Source organism: Drosophila ficusphila, unplaced genomic scaffold (assembly GCF_018152265.1).
Source record: "Drosophila ficusphila isolate 14025-0441.05 unplaced genomic scaffold, ASM1815226v1 contig_197, whole genome shotgun sequence".
Taxonomy (NCBI): Eukaryota; Metazoa; Arthropoda; class Insecta; order Diptera; family Drosophilidae; genus Drosophila; species Drosophila ficusphila.
In genome coordinates this window covers 3,757,231-3,775,448 of record NW_025064091.1, presented here as the reverse complement: position 1 = coordinate 3,775,448, position 18,218 = coordinate 3,757,231, and the positions used below count along the sequence as shown (strand labels likewise).

At 39.2% G+C, this 18,218-nt stretch overlaps 5 non-coding genes across 5 annotated transcripts; 3 read left to right on the top strand and 2 right to left on the bottom strand.

The window, feature by feature from the left end:
* The first annotated feature begins 7,154 nt into the window (after positions 1-7,154).
* Positions 7,155-7,227, top strand: Trnar-ucg. The gene has a single exon. It is a non-coding gene; the product is annotated as a tRNA-Arg (tRNA).
* Positions 7,228-7,394: 167 nt separating this feature from the next.
* Positions 7,395-7,476, top strand: Trnas-cga. Its single transcript has one exon. It is a non-coding gene; the product is annotated as a tRNA-Ser (tRNA).
* A 328-nt stretch (positions 7,477-7,804) lies between these two features.
* On the top strand, positions 7,805-7,886 carry Trnas-cga. The gene has a single exon. It is a non-coding gene; the product is annotated as a tRNA-Ser (tRNA).
* An 8,737-nt stretch (positions 7,887-16,623) lies between these two features.
* On the bottom strand, positions 16,624-16,705 carry Trnas-aga. Its single transcript has one exon. It is a non-coding gene; the product is annotated as a tRNA-Ser (tRNA).
* Positions 16,706-16,970: 265 nt separating this feature from the next.
* Trnas-aga lies at positions 16,971-17,052 on the bottom strand. Its single transcript has one exon. It is a non-coding gene; the product is annotated as a tRNA-Ser (tRNA).
* Positions 17,053-18,218: the final 1,166 nt, after the last annotated feature.

The window sequence follows — 18,218 nt, the reverse complement described above, 5'->3', positions numbered from 1 at the left end:
AACCTAAAGGAATTTTTTCCCTCTGGTTTTTATTATTTCTTTATTTTTTCTAGTTTTTTTTTTCCAGCCGGTGTTGTGTTCTTCGTTTTTTAGTCTGTGTCGATTTTGTTTTTCCGGAAAATGGGTGGCAGTCGGTGGGCATCGGATGGTTTTTCTGGGGTTGGAGAAAAACGCATATGCAAAATGCGCTGTTCGAGTGTCTGTGTGTTTAAGGATTTTTATCGGCAGCTTCATTGTGTGCTCTTCGCCAGAAAAAAAGATACGGGAAATGGGTGCAAAAGTGGGGTGCTATAAAGGAAGAAAATTAGGGGGCTGGTGGTCAGGCCATAACTATGGCTATTAATCGTTACAAGTGGTCCACCTCCCACCTTTTTACCAACTATCAACTGTCTCTTTTTTACTGCCATTCTTGTCTCCTTCTTGCCAGATTTTCCTAGAGACATTTATCGCTACCTGTATGAATAGTTTGCAATATTTTATGAAACTGTTTTCTTTTTACTTCCTTGGACTCCCTTTATCCCATTAAATTTTCTAAAGAGTTTCAGGTGAAAATGTGTTAGTTTATTATTTATTTTTAACTTCAATTGAAATTAAGAGCCAACTACACTGCAGACAAGACTTTGCCATCTGAATGTTGATCACTTTAACTAGTGTTTCTGCACAGGTGAGGAGGAACTTAAACAAGTACTAAATTAACCTAATTACAGTAATGCTTACAACGACTCCTAACATTCTTTCGACGTTAGCACAATGCTCGGGAATTTTTGTGGAATTCTCTTTCCTGGGTACAGTTCACCCCAAAGGGCCTCCGGTGCACCTTGTGCATCTCGCCCTCTCGCTCGCACACCGAATGCGCCATTTTTGTTTGAAAGCTAATCGAAAAAGGGCGTACAGCCTAGCTCCGAAAAATACCCGCACACACACACGTGCTACGTAATGTAATGCAATGTCCGGAAGTACAGTCAACACCCAAAAAGACCAGCACACCACATAAGCAGAGTGGGCGAGGGAAAGAGAGAGAGAGTGAGAGAGAAAGATAGCGATAAGGACAGTGGGAGTGAGAGGGAACTGCCACTCGCATCGCATTCAGCAAAACATCATCAAAATTGTAAAAATAAACAAAAGCCAACATGCATAAAACCAATTTCCATTAAGGCCAACACACACGACGCACACACGCACATGCAACTCTGTGTGTGCACTATCGCTGTCCCACTCGTCCACGCTAGCCCTCTCTCATTCTGCTTCCCTTTTTGGCCTGTCCATTGCAGCATTGAACAAAGTTTCGGGCTTAGATGGTGTTTTTTCTCTTCTTTTCTATTTTTTTTTTAAGCGTTGGGTAGATTGGGGGGCGACTGGACTTTGGTCTCTGAGTCTGCCTATGGCCACCGAAAAATCCTCAAAAATAAAGGATAGCGAAGAGGACGAAGGAGCGGGGCTTGTGAGTGAGCTGTATCCTTAATTGATATCGCAGCAAGGAATTTCTCTGCCACCCACTCAGGAATAAAAGGGAAAAATACAAAAAGGAAAGACCCGGCTTCGGACAGGATGAGCTCTGTGAGTCCAGTGATGGAGGGCATCTAGTAATTGTACCTCAAACAAAAACCTGGTACCTATAATTAAATTATAAAAATATTTTTGTACTAAATTTCTCTAATAGAATTTAATATTTTTATGAAAATTCTACATCTTTATCTTGAGAATTTAAAAAAACCTTTGCTTAATTGGAATTAATTATAAAATATTCCAATAAAATGTCAATAACTTCTATTAATATACTTTATTGGATGGGTACTATCCAATAACTAGATCTGAAAACCCAATACCTCTATTTAAAATTTTAATACCTTTAATTAAATATTGCTTGTGCCTTGCGATGGTCAATGACTTGTTTCTTTTCCCATCACTGTCTATATCTATCTCTTTGGGTTTTTTACGCCAGGCGTGTACAGCGGGGGGCTTAAACACACACGCATGCAATGCCCAGAGGGGAAAGAGGGAGGGGGTGGTGTTTTTTTTTTGGGGGGGGGACTTTGGTGGCATTGCAAACGCAACGAGGATACTGCATGCGATAGGTCGGAAATTTTCTGCCGAGCTCGCAATCAACTCTTTGGACTAGGAATAGGAGATATGGCCCACCCACAACTCCACAATCCCCCCTTTTTACTTTTAGTGGCGGCGCACCTGCAGCACGAATGTGCAAGGGGGGCTGCAAGTGCGGCAGTGGGTGGTGGTGGGGGGTGCTGTGATGGAAAATTCTGAGGGTTGTGTGTGCAGGACGCAGTAAAATGGCGGCATCCCAGGCCTTTGGGCTTGGCCAAAGTCCATGTGTGCTTGTGTGCGTGTCTGTGGAACCCCTAGGAACCCCCGCCTTTGTGTCTGTGTGCGTTTCCATTTTGCCATTTGTGCCACCCACACGCCATACCCCCCTTGCCACCCCGCCGTTTCTCCCTTTTTGTTTTGGTAGGCACCACCCCCCCTGGAAAACCCACCCATGCCCCGAAATGCGAGGCGAAACTGAAGTTCATGCAACTTAGGTCTAGGGATGTCTGTCTCTAGTTGAGTGTGTGTGTGTGTGTGTGTGTGTGTTTCGGGTGGGTGTTTCGGTGCGTTGCATGTCTGCCCACACACACATACACTCACAATACATACAAGTATGGACAGATAGATAGTTGGGTACAGTGCGTATTGTTTAAATAATAATAAGTTAAAGGGAGAACAAGTAAAGTATTTATAAATAATACAATAATAAATTAATAAATATCTAGGAACAAAATAATAACATACAAAATATCATTACTAAAGTAAAAAAAATACAAAAATATTCAAATAAATAATTAAATTAATATAGATATTAAAATAAGTTTATGATTTCTTTACTAACTGTGGACGTAAATCGTAGACTTTCAATTTATTTCAATTTTATTTAAATAGATTTTATGTTAAACTATCACTATACATAGCTGACGCGCACTGTACGCATGTACTCGAGCTTGTATTTACGGAGATGTGCTCACATAGTCAATGAATAGCCGCAGTGGCCTGTCCTGTCCATCTTCTCATGTTCGTTTCCCCTAATGGCAGCCTATGAAAAGTTTTCCGGGAATTAAGTTAACAAAACACACTTGAGTATTTATATAAATTTACAAATATGCAGCAGCATTTGGACTTGGACTTGTTTGGGTTTTATACTTCGTTAGTTTTCAGTTAATTAGATCTTTAAGTATTTACTTTGGCTGGGATTTTAGGTAACTTAACTGATTCTGTTCATTTATTTATATTCTAAACTATAATAATTACTAACATGAATAAACTCTTCGAAATAAGGAAAAGATCTTGCTTAAAAAATGAGATTCTAGTTTTTATTCCTGTTTTACGATATTTTAGCTGATACTTGCCATTTTCTGTTTGTTGTTTTCTATACTATTTTGTTGTATATCCATTATTATTCTGTTGGTATTTTGGTCTACACCCCCAGTTTGTTTTTTACACTTTGGGGATTGCTTGACGTTGACGATGACGACGACCAAAAAAGTGGACGACCGCCTACGAAACCCGCCTATTGTTGCCACCTCCTACACATATTGATGCAGCCACACAGACGGGAAACACTCGAACATTTGCTTCGCATGTGGCCCTGGCAACCCTTTCAAAAACGGGACTCCTTCGAGTGGGAGTGTGTACTTTCACACAGTAAAAAATGTCATTTAACTATTTTATCAAATTAATGGCAATCCTTAGATATAATTGAATTCTATGTTTAGGGTTGCCTTAATCAAATAAGTGTGGTTGTGTTGAATATATTTTTATTAATTTCTGACTATGTATAATATAATAAAATATTGGGTGCCATTTGTATTGTATTGATCTGGTACGGTGCGACGTTATATTAATTTCTCTAATGGCTGCAAAACTATTTTGCGTGTGTAGGGTTGTGGTAGTTGGTCGGGGCTGGGAACCCTGGTTTTTGGGCCCGGCCGGACCCAACTTAACCGACAACGACGCTTTGGGCGCATTTCGCTTAACGTTTTTCAAGCAGAAAATCGATAAGTGCGCACGTACAGGAACATATATAGCATATACCCGCACACGGATATATATATATATAGCGACGTATATCCCGTTGCACATGCCATGTACACCATGTGTGTGTGTGTTTGGGCCAACACAACATCATGCGTCGTAGGCCAGAGATGGTTTTCAGTTTTCCCCAACTGCAAATGGATGAGAAACATTCGAAAGAGAGCGGTTCGGCGGGGAAAGTAGTGAAAGGGGGGGAAGGGAGGGAGCGGGGGAGGAGCCATAGTGCAGCTGGAAAAATGGCCAAGGGAAGCTAAAGGGAGAAAGGGGGAGGGGCAGAGGGGGGTATGGGTATAGTTGGAAATCCCTACGTGCGCTTTGCTGTTTCATCAATTATTTATTTCGGTTTTGTGCCACTGGACACACAGAAGGGGGCTGAGGGGGTTGCGAGGGGACTGGGGAGATGGAGCATTGGGAACCTGGAATACTAAGGACAAAACCCTGAACGGAGCCAGGGTTGCCACCCCCGAAAGTTGCGCGCTACACACAAACAACATTTACCATATTGTTTACTCGACTGTTTCCATCAAATATTCAGAGATCAATTGAAGCGGAATATGCTTCAGTTTCTTACATAATTCACCAGTTAGCAAGGCCCTTAAAAATGGTTCGATAATTGTTTTTTACGGGGGAAATAACAAGTTAATAAAAATAACACAAATCGAAAGGTCTTTAAAAATGTAGGAATTGAAATACATTTGTTCATGTAAAGAAATTATAATATGTAGTTACAATTCATAAATATTTTGTGTAGCATATTTTATAATGGAGATTAACAAAATATATTTGGTTAACCAGTGATTATTTTATATATATTGGTAATATTAAAGCACTCAAAAAAATTTATTTGTTTTTAATATACATATGTTTAAACTTACAAAACAAACTCTATAAGTAAAATGTGAATCCTCAGCTTCCATTTTCTTGCTTTCATTGCTACTTAAAAGCCAAGTTCAAGAGGGGGGAAAATGCAGGCAAACATTAATCATGGATTCGGGGAATTAGTGAGGGGGGTGGAGAGGTGAGGACGAGTGGGGGAGGTCCACCTACCGCCGTTTTGCTGGGGGATTTTGACCAGGCCGAAAACGAGCGGCATTGTTACCTCAACCATCAATAATAACGCAATGTGGCAATGGGCAAGGCACCGGGAGCTGACAGAATTAGTTGCAAAAATTTATTTATGACTCTTTGTTGGCCGGGCATTGTTACCCGACCCTCGCCCCCTTTAGGCCAGCCCCTCCCCCTCCTCCTCGCCCCACTCACCTGTGCTGATTTATGGCGCCCCGATAGTGCTGCCAATAATTGGCCAAAGAAGCGGCAGCGAGAACTTTTGTCTCCATCCCAAAGTTTATTTTCCGTTGGCTACATTTTCAGCTGCCTGCGCTCGGAAAAAATCTGAAAAATTGGCATTAGTTCTAGGATAATTATGTTCGTTTTCTTGTGTTTGAATATTTATTTACAGCAAGTGTTGGGCCGCATAGAGCGAGTACTAATGTTTATACATATATTTAATTAATTTTAGAAGTCACATAAATAATTTGTTGAAATACGAAAGAGATATTTAAGCTTTGTATGTAGTTATCAGTGGAAGTTAGATCCAACTTTCTTGTGTTTTATTAAATTTGGTAACCCTTTTTTTGATACAAATGCAATGGAATTGGAAAAAAAAGCAAAAAGCAGTGAATGTGAAATGGTTTCAGCAAATTGTTCTGAGTGTGTCCATTTTTTTTGGGTTTGTCATGGCCATGGCAGAAATCTCATTAAGTTTTACATGCAACGTAAAACCGACATGCAAACTGCATTCGGAGCGGAGGAGGGGGATTCCCCCCTGGGTTCCAACTCCGGTTGCCAAGTGCGTGGCGAGACAGAGCGAGAGGAAAGCCGGGGTGCGAGGGAGAGACCGAGAGAGAGAGAGCGAGAGAGAGAGGCGAGGCTGATTAGCATATTACCATGTAATTAGATAGTTTGTAATTAATTTTAATTGTAACCGGCTATGCTTCCACACTCGCCAAGATCCACACCGAAACGAAAACGAAATAGAAATGTGCAGCAGAAGAAAAAAACGAAATACTTTCGACCTTTCCCAAGCCCACAGAAAATTAGCGTTGGCATTATCATCACAACGTTACAGGTGAAGTTTTCAGTACCGAAGAAAGGAAAGGGAAAAATTGTTATTCAAGCACTTAAAAACTAAGGTGTTAAGAGTCTTTTTGCATTTTCAAATTTGTTACAGAATCAAATTTCAAAGGATTTTCAAATAAGATAGGGACAAATTATAATAATTTAGCGACAATCTTTACTTGTTCCTTAAGCAGGAAAGTTGAAAGATTTCTACAAATGCATACATATATAGTTTTCCCCAAATCCCCAGTGATTATTCATAAAATCGCAGACGGAAAGAAAAACCAAGGCAAACAAAAACCGAAAATGCGTTTGCCGCAGACACAAATTATCGATCCAAGCATTATACAAACACGCACACAGACGAAATTAAGCAGCCCCAAAAAAGTAAAGCACTTGAGTAAACCCCCCCAAAAAAGGTCGAAGTTAAGTGGGTGGCTTGGGTGGTCCATGGAATTTTTATTGCAGCAACTTCTTCTCCAAGTTGTTCTTGATAAAACAATCATGACCTAACACAACATGACCGTAAATAAGCTGCCCAATTGTTCTGTAAAAAAATAAGGTCATTGCCCTATGGATGTTATAAATAGTTTTGGTTTTAGTTTTGGGGTAAGCTTAAATAGTAATAAATATTAAAATAGTATTATTTATTTAATAATCTTCTCATAATCGAAAACAAGGGCACAATAATTTTGTTTGGGGCTGTACTCATTTTTTTTGCTTTAAAATATGTTCTTGTTTTAATTTAATAATTTACTTAATTGCTTCATTAATTTAATAATCTTAACTGAGTTTTGAAATTCACACTGTATAATTGTTGTTTTTGTTTAGTACCCACCCCTTCAGCACTTTCTCTCCCACTTTCTATAGTTTTCGTTCACGCAAATGTTCTCACTCCAGATTCTCCCGGCGCACGCTCTTTATGTTTGCAGTTAGTTCGCCGTATCCCAACTGACCGTGTGGCCTAATGGATAAGGCGTCGGACTTCGGATCCGAAGATTGCAGGTTCGAGTCCTGTCACGGTCGAATGATAAACACTTTTTTGCCATTTTTATTTTTTTATTTCTCAATTTTTATGCTGTTCAAATAACAGGTGTTTATTGTTTTGGCTAATGTGCGGCAATAAACATGAAATCCAACCGCTAAGCAGCTAGAACCTTAGCCAGCATATTAAGCACACGGCAGAACGTGGAGCAGTCGTGGCCGAGTGGTTAAGGCGTCTGACTCGAAATCAGATTCCCTCTGGGAGCGTAGGTTCGAATCCTACCGGCTGCGTATGAAATTAACTTTTTGTTTTTCATTTACTATAATTGGTACACAAGTTTTTAAAATATATATATGCTTATTTGACTCTAGACTTTTGAAATTATAAAGTAACTAACTATTCATACTGTTGTAAGTATAAGAGTTGGCTGTTACCGTTAGTGTTTTTAGTTTGCATATTTAATAGTTAATCTTTTTGACACATAGGAAAATACTGTTATGTATTATATGCCATCTGTTTTTTTATTTAACGATCAAATAATAGTTATAAAGAACACAACCTTTGATCCCGTAATTCGCAAAAAGTGCGGAAGATTGTTTGGCCACCGATCTGCAAGCAGCAGTCGTGGCCGAGTGGTTAAGGCGTCTGACTCGAAATCAGATTCCCTCTGGGAGCGTAGGTTCGAATCCTACCGGCTGCGTTGGGAATATCTTTTTGCCGCTCAAAAAAAAGGGATATCCCTTAGTTCCCTATTAAAATATATGAAAATGTTCAGCCTTTGAATTTTGCGTCACTTTTGTTTGACAATCGCTTCCTGTCTAACGAATCTTTTTCCTCATATAAATTTCTATGAAATTCCGCAAATTAATCTTATTTCGTACGCAAACGACCGCATCATTTTTTGCTTTACTTATTTGTCTGGTGTTGCGTAGACCTCACACAGATACACACCAACACCGACAGACACGCACAATATTATTTACATTTGGTGCTGAGGAGTTCGTTGAACCTTCGGCATCCTTTTTTCGGTCCGTTCCTCGGCATTTATTTTTGTATAAATTCTTTTTTTCGGCTGGCTTTCCTTTACTTTCGTTTGCCCTTCCGTCTGGCGGCGCTGTGTGCGTGTATCGACCCCCCAAAAAGGCTCAAAATGTGTCCTGTTCTGTCTGGCGCTGTAGCCTGGTCCTTTCGCAACATTGTCGTTGTTGTTGCCGCTGCTGTTTTTGCTTATCATTGCGGTTTGTGTCCCTGGCTTTGGCTCCCTTCGGACTTGTTTTCAGACTTCAGACTTCGGACCCCAGACCTCCTGCCCTCCTCCGTCAACCGATGACGGTGGACAATTTTGGGAATTAAATACATTTCGCAACGAACAAACTTACCATAAAAATGCATTTGCCGTCACATTAGGATTATTACAATTTAGAAGAGTGCCTTGTAGTTTGTAAAACGTGTGCTGAATAAATGTAAGTTAGCTGATTGGTTAACAAACACATTCCGGAATTGATATAGTATTATAATTATGTATTAGAGAATGTCTTTTATTAAAACTTTATTATTTTGTTTTGTGGCAATAATAATACAATTTTTTTTATAATTTTTGTGCTGGAAGTGACGAAGTTGGCCAAATTTATATGGCGTCAGACTTTTATGGTGAAAGATAGCTTCTGATTTGTATAAATCATGTTTCGTAAGTTCCATAAAGTAGTACTATGGGAAATCCCAGAGTTCCATTTTTGTGCAACCTCAGTGAGGTAAGCAGCATCCCTGGCCAATTGGCATACCCAATTGAAAGATTTATTGGACTTTTACATGGGTCGACCATGGACGAATCAACATGTGGCTGCTACCAAGAGAAGCCCAACTTTGTCCGCTGGCTCCTGTTGCTAGTTGTTGCACTGTAAAAAACTATCTATTATTGAACTTTTAGAAATCCCATTTTATAAGGTACGAATTTAAATACAAATTTACAAAAAAAATTATATATAGAAAGCTAGGTAATATTCATGTTCTTTTTATCCTTTTTTCCTGAGAAACCTTTGGGTAATTTTTCAAGTGCATTTGCTGGTGTCGTCGGTGCAATTGTTGCTGCTGCTGTTGCCGTTGCTAGTTGCAATAGCTATATTTTTTTTGTCAGCGAGCAGACGGAGGAGCAAGTTTTTAGCAACGAGAACGACACGCGGAGGAACAAGCTGGTCTACAAAGTGGCGGCCGAGGCTGCAATTTATGTGGAGGCCCGCTGTCCGTTGTCCGTTGTCCGCTGTCCGTTGTCCGTTGTCCGTTGTCCGTCGTCCGGCGTCCAAGAGATCCGAGGGCCCACAGTCGGCTTAGCATAATAAACGTCAGAATTAATTGGATTTTAATTGTCTGTTAAGCGCTGAAATTAAGTGCAGCCAAACTAGATTGCCGGCCAGGCGGCGGTGGGCGGTGTTTTGGCGGAAAATGTATTGCCAACTCGTAGCTGACTGCTTTATTCAGCCGACTTCTGCCATGAATGGTCCCCTCTTTTTGGCCCGATACCGATCTTAACAATGCTCAACCAAGCGACACACAGCACACATATGAAGATTATTTGCATGTCTCCGTTCTGGTGGTCGTTTGTCCAACCTTAAACTCCAACTTCAACTGCAACTTCAACTGCAACTGCAACTCCCATCCCAGGAACCCAGCTTCATCTCAGGTTGGAAACTGCAACTGCTAGTCCAACTCGAATAGCAATTCCCATTCCCATTCCGATTTCGATTCCTATTCCGACTTTGGAGCAGTTCTCCGCTCAATGCCGCCGATTGCCCATCTTTGATTGGCTGTCACGAGGCGGTTTCCATGACCAGGAGCAGACATCACAAATTAATAGCATTTTCCATGGCTTTTAATTGCCGAGACAAATTGTTTTGACTAGCTGAAAGTTCAGGAATTTATTCGCTCATGTTGATGGGGTGTTAATTAGGGCTAGTAATTTAATTGATTCTCTATTTTTATTTTACCTTTGTAAAGTATTTTTTAAGGGAACTAAACAGTTTCATAAATTTATACAAATTTTCTTCAAATAAAGCTTGGAAAATGTTTATTGAGTGTTGCCAGCAACATGTTGCCTATCAAAGGACAAAAATCTAACTCAAGGCGCCGCAAACGTCAAGTATAAAAAAATGAAGAAGAAAATCAACAAAGTAAACACGAAATGCGACACACGAAAACGTTCAACGAACTTTGGCCGCAGGCGGAAAACGGAGCAAGAGGCTGGAGGGGTACACCACTGCGTATACGCAATGCCCGGGACGTCAGGACATCAGCTGTTGGCGGCGCAAGGCTGAAGCAAGGATGAAGGACCCCGGACTCAAGACGCAGGACTCGGCGCATTTTGATTTACGCCCAGTGGCTGAAGAAGCCGAAGAACCGAACCGAAGACGAGCGGCAAAAGGTTGAATGGAGTTCAATGCACTCCGATGACGTTAGGGATAATCCAGAAGGACCCAGGACTGCCTTGCTGTGTGTGCGTTAGTCAGTGTGTATGGACACGCACACGTGCCCGTACAGTGAAAGCAATTGCTGCGTAGTTTGTTCAAAAAAAAATATAATGAGTATTATACGCAATTTAGTTCAGGAATTCTAAATGTAAAGGAATAAATTTGAAATTGTTGCTTAAATTAAATACAATTTTTTTTTCAATTAAAAGATTTTCTCTATATTTTTTTTTAATCATATTATATTTGTTAAGCTTTTGAATATATTATTTTTATATACTTTAAAATGGCTAACCTATTGAGCCATTAAAGTTCCATGCAAATGTATGTTCTTCTTAATTTAATTTATTGAATTTTTATTTTGATTGCAGATGTTTTTTCTCAGTGCAGGATCCCGGATCCTGGGCGCATCCTGCGGAGGGCCATTGGCTTTTTGGGCTTCGCCGGCGCGTCGGCAATTTCGGCGTCTTCGTAGGGCTTCGGACTTTTCGGCTCGCCGGCTTTTATTTTATGCCATTCCATTTTCGGGTGTCAATGTCCTGCGTGCTGTGCTTGTATCTGTATCTGTGTGATTGGGAGAGTGTGTCTCTGTGTGTGTGTGTGTGTGGCATGTGTCCTGCAGCGGAGAGAAAGCAAAAAGAAAAGAAAAAAGTACTCGATTCGCGCTGCGTTCTGCGTTACGCTCGTCACATTTTATTAGCCCGTTTGCAGGCTGCAGGACATTGAACGTCTGTCTCCCTGCGCGAGTCCTTTGTGTCGCAATAAATAACACACATCAGTGTGTTTGTGTGTGTGTGTGTGTGCGAGAGTGTGTGTTCGTGTGGGCCTTCCCTGGTTATTTTTGTTTTCTTCGGCTGCTTGTTATTTGTGTCCTTTTTTTGGGTTTAGATGTTGTAGGTGCATTGAACTGCAGGCCGCCTCTTTGACGTTTTTTTGGGGGCGATTTGGGTTCGGACTCAGTGGAATGTATTTTTATATACCCTCTTCAATGAGTGAGAAATTAGATTGATTTTGTAGAAACATTTTTTAGTACTTTATTACATTGCAAGTTCTGTTAATTTTTCTACCTTTTTCAAATGTTAATTACTTGTTGACGAATTTTGTAAGCTCTTTATTTTTGCAGTATTTTATCTGTGTTAATTATTTAAAATGCAACATAGAGGATGTATTCTATAAAAATTACAGGGTTCTCAGACAATATTTTTAAAGGGTAACCCCAATTCGAGTGAACCTTTGATGAGCTGTCAAAGGTTTTTGTGTGCGAGGCAGTTCTTCGGTCAAACAATGGGTCGCTACCATATCCCCATATATATCCCGATGCACCGTTAACCAGGACCTCCTTGGGATTAGGGCCTTGACAATTGCGAGGGCGAAATTGTTAAGGGTTAAGGGATCAGGGTCGGAGGCAGCTGGCTTCCTCTAACGGGAACACTTAACCCTAAGCATATTTTCGGCGTTTCTTTTCTTTTGTGTGCAGAACGCTCTGCATTTTGTTTTTTAAACTTTGTTTCATTTTTTTGTGTGTTTGTTTTTTTTTTTTTTTTTTTTTGGAGGGCGCTAATGATGATGAAGCGGCCAGGGGCGGGCGGCAAAAAGGGGGAGGGCGAGGGTGAGGGGGAGGGGGCTGCAACAACTGGCAACTGTCTCCTTGATGCGTCCTTCAGGAGCTCTCTGGCGCATGACTTTTGCCTTCTTCTGCTGCCAACTTCTGTTGCAAGTCACAAAAATACAAAACAAAAACCAAGAAAAAATACTGCGTTATTTTCTCCTTATTCTCTGCTTTTTTTATTATTATTATATATTTTTTTTTTTTGGAGAAGTAGCAGGCGACTTTGTCTATGCTGCAAAAGAATGCCTTTGGGGCATTTAGATAAAAAATACATGAAGGAGCCAAAGCCAAGCCAAAGGATACTAAAAAACAGATGGCAAAGGGGGAAGGGCGGAAAGGGGGAGGGGTAGGGGGATGTGGGGGCTTCGACCAAGGGAGGCCTGCATATTGCACTTGAGAGCTCAACAAGAACAACACCAACAACAAACAGCAGCAACAAAATAACAAAAATAAAAAATAACAAAAACAAAAAAAGGAGTAACAACGGAAAATTGTGAAAAAATCACAAGACGCACATAAAAATGTGAGTGAAAAAAATGAGGGACCAGGAGATGGCAAAAAAGGAACGAAAAGTGTAATAGAATTTTCCAGGGGAAAAGGGAGCCCCAAGCTGAGGCATTTCCCTCTGCTGTTGTTGTCATCTGTTTGTTGTATTTTATAATTTATAGAATTATGCAAAAGGTTTTTTGGCAGCATATCTCAGGTTGCCTCTAAAAACCCAGCCATAAGTTCAAATCATTTTGAGGTAACTTGGAAAACCAAGGTTCTTTATAAATAGAATGTAGTTTAATGAAAATGAAAAATTAAGGTTAAAAAAGGGTATAAATAAATGGTAAAGATTTTTATAAATAATCCTTGATTTTAACAAGTTTGATTGATTGCTAATCCATTTAATGTGTACCTATTATCTTTTAAATAAATTGATTTGTTATAAATAAATAACAAATTGATTCATTATAAGGACTCCATTTTATGAGGTTAATTCTTTGATCTTTTTTTATTTAAAAATAATCATTTCTTTCCTTAATAATAACCATACATTTTTTGGTTTCCCTCTTCAATTGAAGCCGCCTTTAAACTGAGCTCAGAACGAAGTGCTTCCAAATTTTCTTTAGCCTCGTGTGATCCCTGTGTGGCATCCCATTTCCCATTTCCCACTTTCAACTTCCCAAAAGAGACGACCCCTTCAAGGGCCTGACCGAATAATGCCCGACTCATATGAGATGTCTATAAACTCAAACAGAGCCAACAATGTCGTCGCCTGGCTAATCTACAGCAATTTTTACGCTTTTCACAAGAAATCCGCAAAAAAATAAAGACGAAAATCGGTGGCGAGCGGTGGGGAATGGCGTCTCAAAAGAAAGAAAACTTTGGACTCTGAATGCTTGGGAATTTTCCTTTTCATCAGCTTAAAAGCCTGGCACAAGGACGAGTCACAAGGGGACGGTGGAGGCGTGACAAAGCCGGGGCCAAAGGAGAATTATAAGAGGAAAACAGGAAGAAGGGGAAAGAAGAAGACCCAATGATGATGAAAGATACATTTGTAGCGCACAGATACGCGTTACTTGTATTTCTTTTTTCGAATGTGCATCTCAAAGATGCCGTCAGTGGTTCGTCGTCACCATTTTCCACAACCATCTCGACCATTTTCCACCCAGAGCTTTTCCCATTGTGTTTATTTTATTTTTCCGCATTGTCAACGCTTTGGGAGTCGTCGCCTCATAATCCGTTATTAATTGCCCAACGACATGTTACCAAAGCCAAAAGCAGGGGAGTACGGCTAAGTTATCAAGGGGCTTGGCCACTCGATAGATAAACCCAGAATATAAACATGGAGAAACGATTGCGTTATAGGTGTTTTATTCTACCATTCAATTGGAAAATAGATTTAAATATAAACGTTTAAAGCCATAGGAACTTTTCTTATAATGTTGCCTTAATTTTCTCTTGATATTTATTAAATCAATTGGTAAATGTATTGTTTTTACTTATTTTATTGATATTTTTTCTCCGTGCAGACATATTTGTATCTTTTGTCTGCACAACTCCATTCAGACAGTTCGAAAAAAAGTTTTGCAACTGCATCGCCAAGTGTGTGTTTGTGTGTGTGTAAATATATCTGTCAGCTAGTGTAACTATATATATATATATATATGTATATATTCTGTTGCCATATCGGTTTCTTCTGCGCCGTTGTTCTCTTTCTTTCCTCGTTGTTCCGTAATTTATTTACTCAAAACACGCAAAATTATTTTATGCAAATGATTTCTCAACGTTTTCACTTGCCGAGTTGAGTCAGCTAACCATATACGCCATATCCTCCCCCGATCCCGAATCCCTATCCATTTACCCCCCTTGCCCTCCCTTTGTTGCTACCATAACCCTCGACTTGTCAGTTTTGTAGTCTGCCATTTGGGGGCGTGGCCAAAAGGGCAGGCGTTTAATTCTTAAGTCACAGAGCGTGGTCAGAGGGTAATATCCGACTCCATTGAGAGGCACCTCATTGCACTTATTCCCTATTTTATGTACGCGGTTAGCTAAGTAAATAAGAATCAATTTGCCAAGGGTTCTTCATTTAATTGCAATGAATACAATATGTTGACTCTCTTTAAAGGTGCTACTAGAGAATTTCTTTTTACTTAAAGACAGTTTAATAGTTAAAATAATAGTAGAAGTTCCTTTAACTTTACACTAGAATAGGATAATACTAATAATTTGTTTTTATCCTATTACCTTTTGAATGTGTTATTGAATTAGTTTATTTATTAAATACCCAACAGCTCAAGCAGAGTTCATTAAATTCTGAACTCGCTGGAGGAGTTCAAATGGACTCAGGTATATATAGCTCGATATTTGAGCTGACTTCTCAATGTCCCTCACCCTTTTTGGCCGACATTTGTCAACTGGCGATTGCGGCATAATTACAGAAAAGCTCCGAACTCAAATTGTGACAATTTCCAGGTATCGCGCAAGCATCGAAAGATGTATCGGGGAGTTGCAAAAATACAATCGAATTAATGGAAAACAGAGACCGAAGCTGAAGCAATTTCGACACATTAACAGCTTTGTTGGTGGGCGCCAGCAAAGAAATTAATGGCGTGGCCAAAAGTGAAAATCTGCGACCAAAAGCGTTCGAAGAAGGTCAACAAAACCTGGGAGTTCGTGTGAAGTATCGCGGTGTATCTATCAGATACATAAATTAGATGCATGCGTCACTCCTCGCCGGCCGTTTGCGAATATTTTTTTTGCTTGCCGCTCACATAATTTTACATTCGATTTCCTCAATTAGCCGGCTCAGGAGCAGCTGTGCAAATTCTTTCTTCTTTTTCTTTTTTTTTTCTTCAAGCGTTTTATTTCGCGCGCTGTATCTGTGCGATGAGCAGCGCTAAAAGTCGATTAATCAACGCAGGCTTTTGGCCGAATTTGGGTCAAAGTCTCTCGTTTGTGCGGTCGTTTATCTCGCTCGAAACGGCGAAAAACAGAAATCAGCCCGAGAGATACGCGTATCTAAAATTTGCCTTTTTTCCAGCTAGTAAGTAATACTCTTTTGCTGGGTAGTAAAAATTGAAACTATGCTTAAAAGAATTTAAACAAAAGCGGTATGCTTTAATATTTTGAGAAAGGTCTTAATCAACTGAGAACAGAACTCTAGCACTTGTTTATCTTGAAGTTTATTTCTTTAAAACGATAACTAGATAAGTGACAACTTATATGTTTATCTTATAAAGTAATTAATTGTTGGAAAGAGTATTATGAACTTTATTCCATTCTAATGCCGAAATGTTTGCAATTTTTTTGGCTCATGTGTTGCTCTGATTTCTGTCGTCGATTTGCGCAAGTTGTCGTCGCTTGTTGCTTGTCTATCACTCACTTAGCATCTGGCAAATGCTTGGCGCGTTTTCTGGGGCCTTTTTCCTCTTTATTTTTTTTTGTATCCAACTGCCTCTTGGGGCGGGTTCAATGGTCTCAAGAGTTCCTTGCCCCTCTTCAAGCCAAAGCCAATCTCGTAGCTTCAAATCTGCCTTTATTTTTCGGCGACTTAGGTTGGGTTCAAGCCACAGCGGGTGGCACTTGCTTAAAAGCCTTTAAAATTCAATCAATATGGGGTTAATTACAGTGCCCATTCAATGCTCTCTTTTCGCGGTTTTTTTTCTGGCTGGGCTGTAGCTGAAATTTGCACGTAAAGAGGAGAAATAAATACACAGAAAAAGCTCACAAAATGCATTGACCCTAAATACGTTAAAGAATTTAAGAAACAGTCTACAAATAACAAGGAAATAGTAAGAAAATTAGGAAAAATATTTAATTTTTTTAAATATATATTTTTAGATTTTTAAAATAAAATATTACAAAAAATGCAATTTACTAACCGCAGTCGGTAGGATTCGAACCTACGCTCCCAGAGGGAATCTGATTTCTAGTCAGACGCCTTAACCGCTCGGCCACGACTGCTTGGTTAAAATCGGTGGCCGGATTTCCCAATTTCAGCTCCCCAAACTGAGATCACTGCTGTAAAATTGATCATAAAAAGATCCCATAAACGTTGTATAGTATTGGTTTATTAATATGCAAACTACAAGGGGCCCATCGTTTTTTCTATGTAAACTACATATTTTTAACTTAACTACTATAAAATATAATGTAAAATATAATTTTATTTTTTATTAATTTAAGTTTTATTGTTCTTATTGGAAATTAAAAAATAAACTGTTATCACCGCAGTCGGTAGGATTCGAACCTACGCTCCCAGAGGGAATCTGATTTCTAGTCAGACGCCTTAACCGCTCGGCCACGACTGCTTAATGATCATCGATGGCCAAACTACACTCGAAACAAGTTTGGATCTTCTTGGGGAAAGCGATCTTTTTTTAGGCATAAGAAAAGCTGAGTAAATATTTTGTTGACAATCGTATAATCTATTTGACAAATTTTAGTTGAACAATTGGTTTTAGTTTATTTCGGTTTCAGCAGTTTTTTGTATGATTTTACCTTTTTCTGGAGATCAGTGGAACACTTGTCTAAAAATATAAAATAAACTCAAAGTCTTATTATTCCCAAAACATAATTATACTTAACTTCAAAGTAATACATATTACCAAAATGTTGTTGTGAGATCCAACTACAACTTTAAATAATTATAGTAGTTATAGTTTTGAATTACAATAAACAATAATAGCAATAGATAAGGAAGCTTAAACAAGGTTTTTTTTGATTTTAATATCAAATTAAAGCAATAATAAGCATTGCGAAATATTGACAAGGTGAACATCTTTGGTATGCATATTCATTAAGTTCAGTTGTATTAAATAAGCAACAAACTATCGAATTACTTTATGAAAAACACTTATGGATCAAGATGGATATTGAAAAGATTGCTGCCATTTGGCGGGTGCTTTTATTAGTTTTGATGTTAGCACCGACAATTTGCGCATAAGCTAAACAACCATATTTGTGCAATTATCGGACGATCAGCAGACTTTCACAATCCCCGAGCTTGTCCAAAAAATATATCAAAAGATGTGATTACAAGAAATAAAACTTTGGGTTTGGGTTTGGCCGGCAGCAATCAGATCGTCATTGATACGACAAGCCAACACATCCAGAAATGGGGAAATATTTTGTCTATAATTTATCATTGGAGTGTCTTAAGCAGTTTCAAGCGGATATCAGGCCCAGAAACATTAGATCTAATATGCTACGCAGGGAAATAGAAAGCAAGACAAGCCGAAATTAAAAACCTGCCAAATACAAATTAAGCTAAGCTCGCGATGGGCAAAAAGATTTTTGCAAACATCTTTACCTTTTTTGGTTCATTGACTTCGCTGCTCTGTTTTTCTTTTTGGTTTTTTTTTTTTTTTTTTTTGAATTTTTGCCAACCCCCTTAGTGAGCAGCTGCGCTTGTCTCTATAAACCTATCTATCCATCTAACTATCTATCAAATTTGCTTAAATTTTAATTTTTGGCT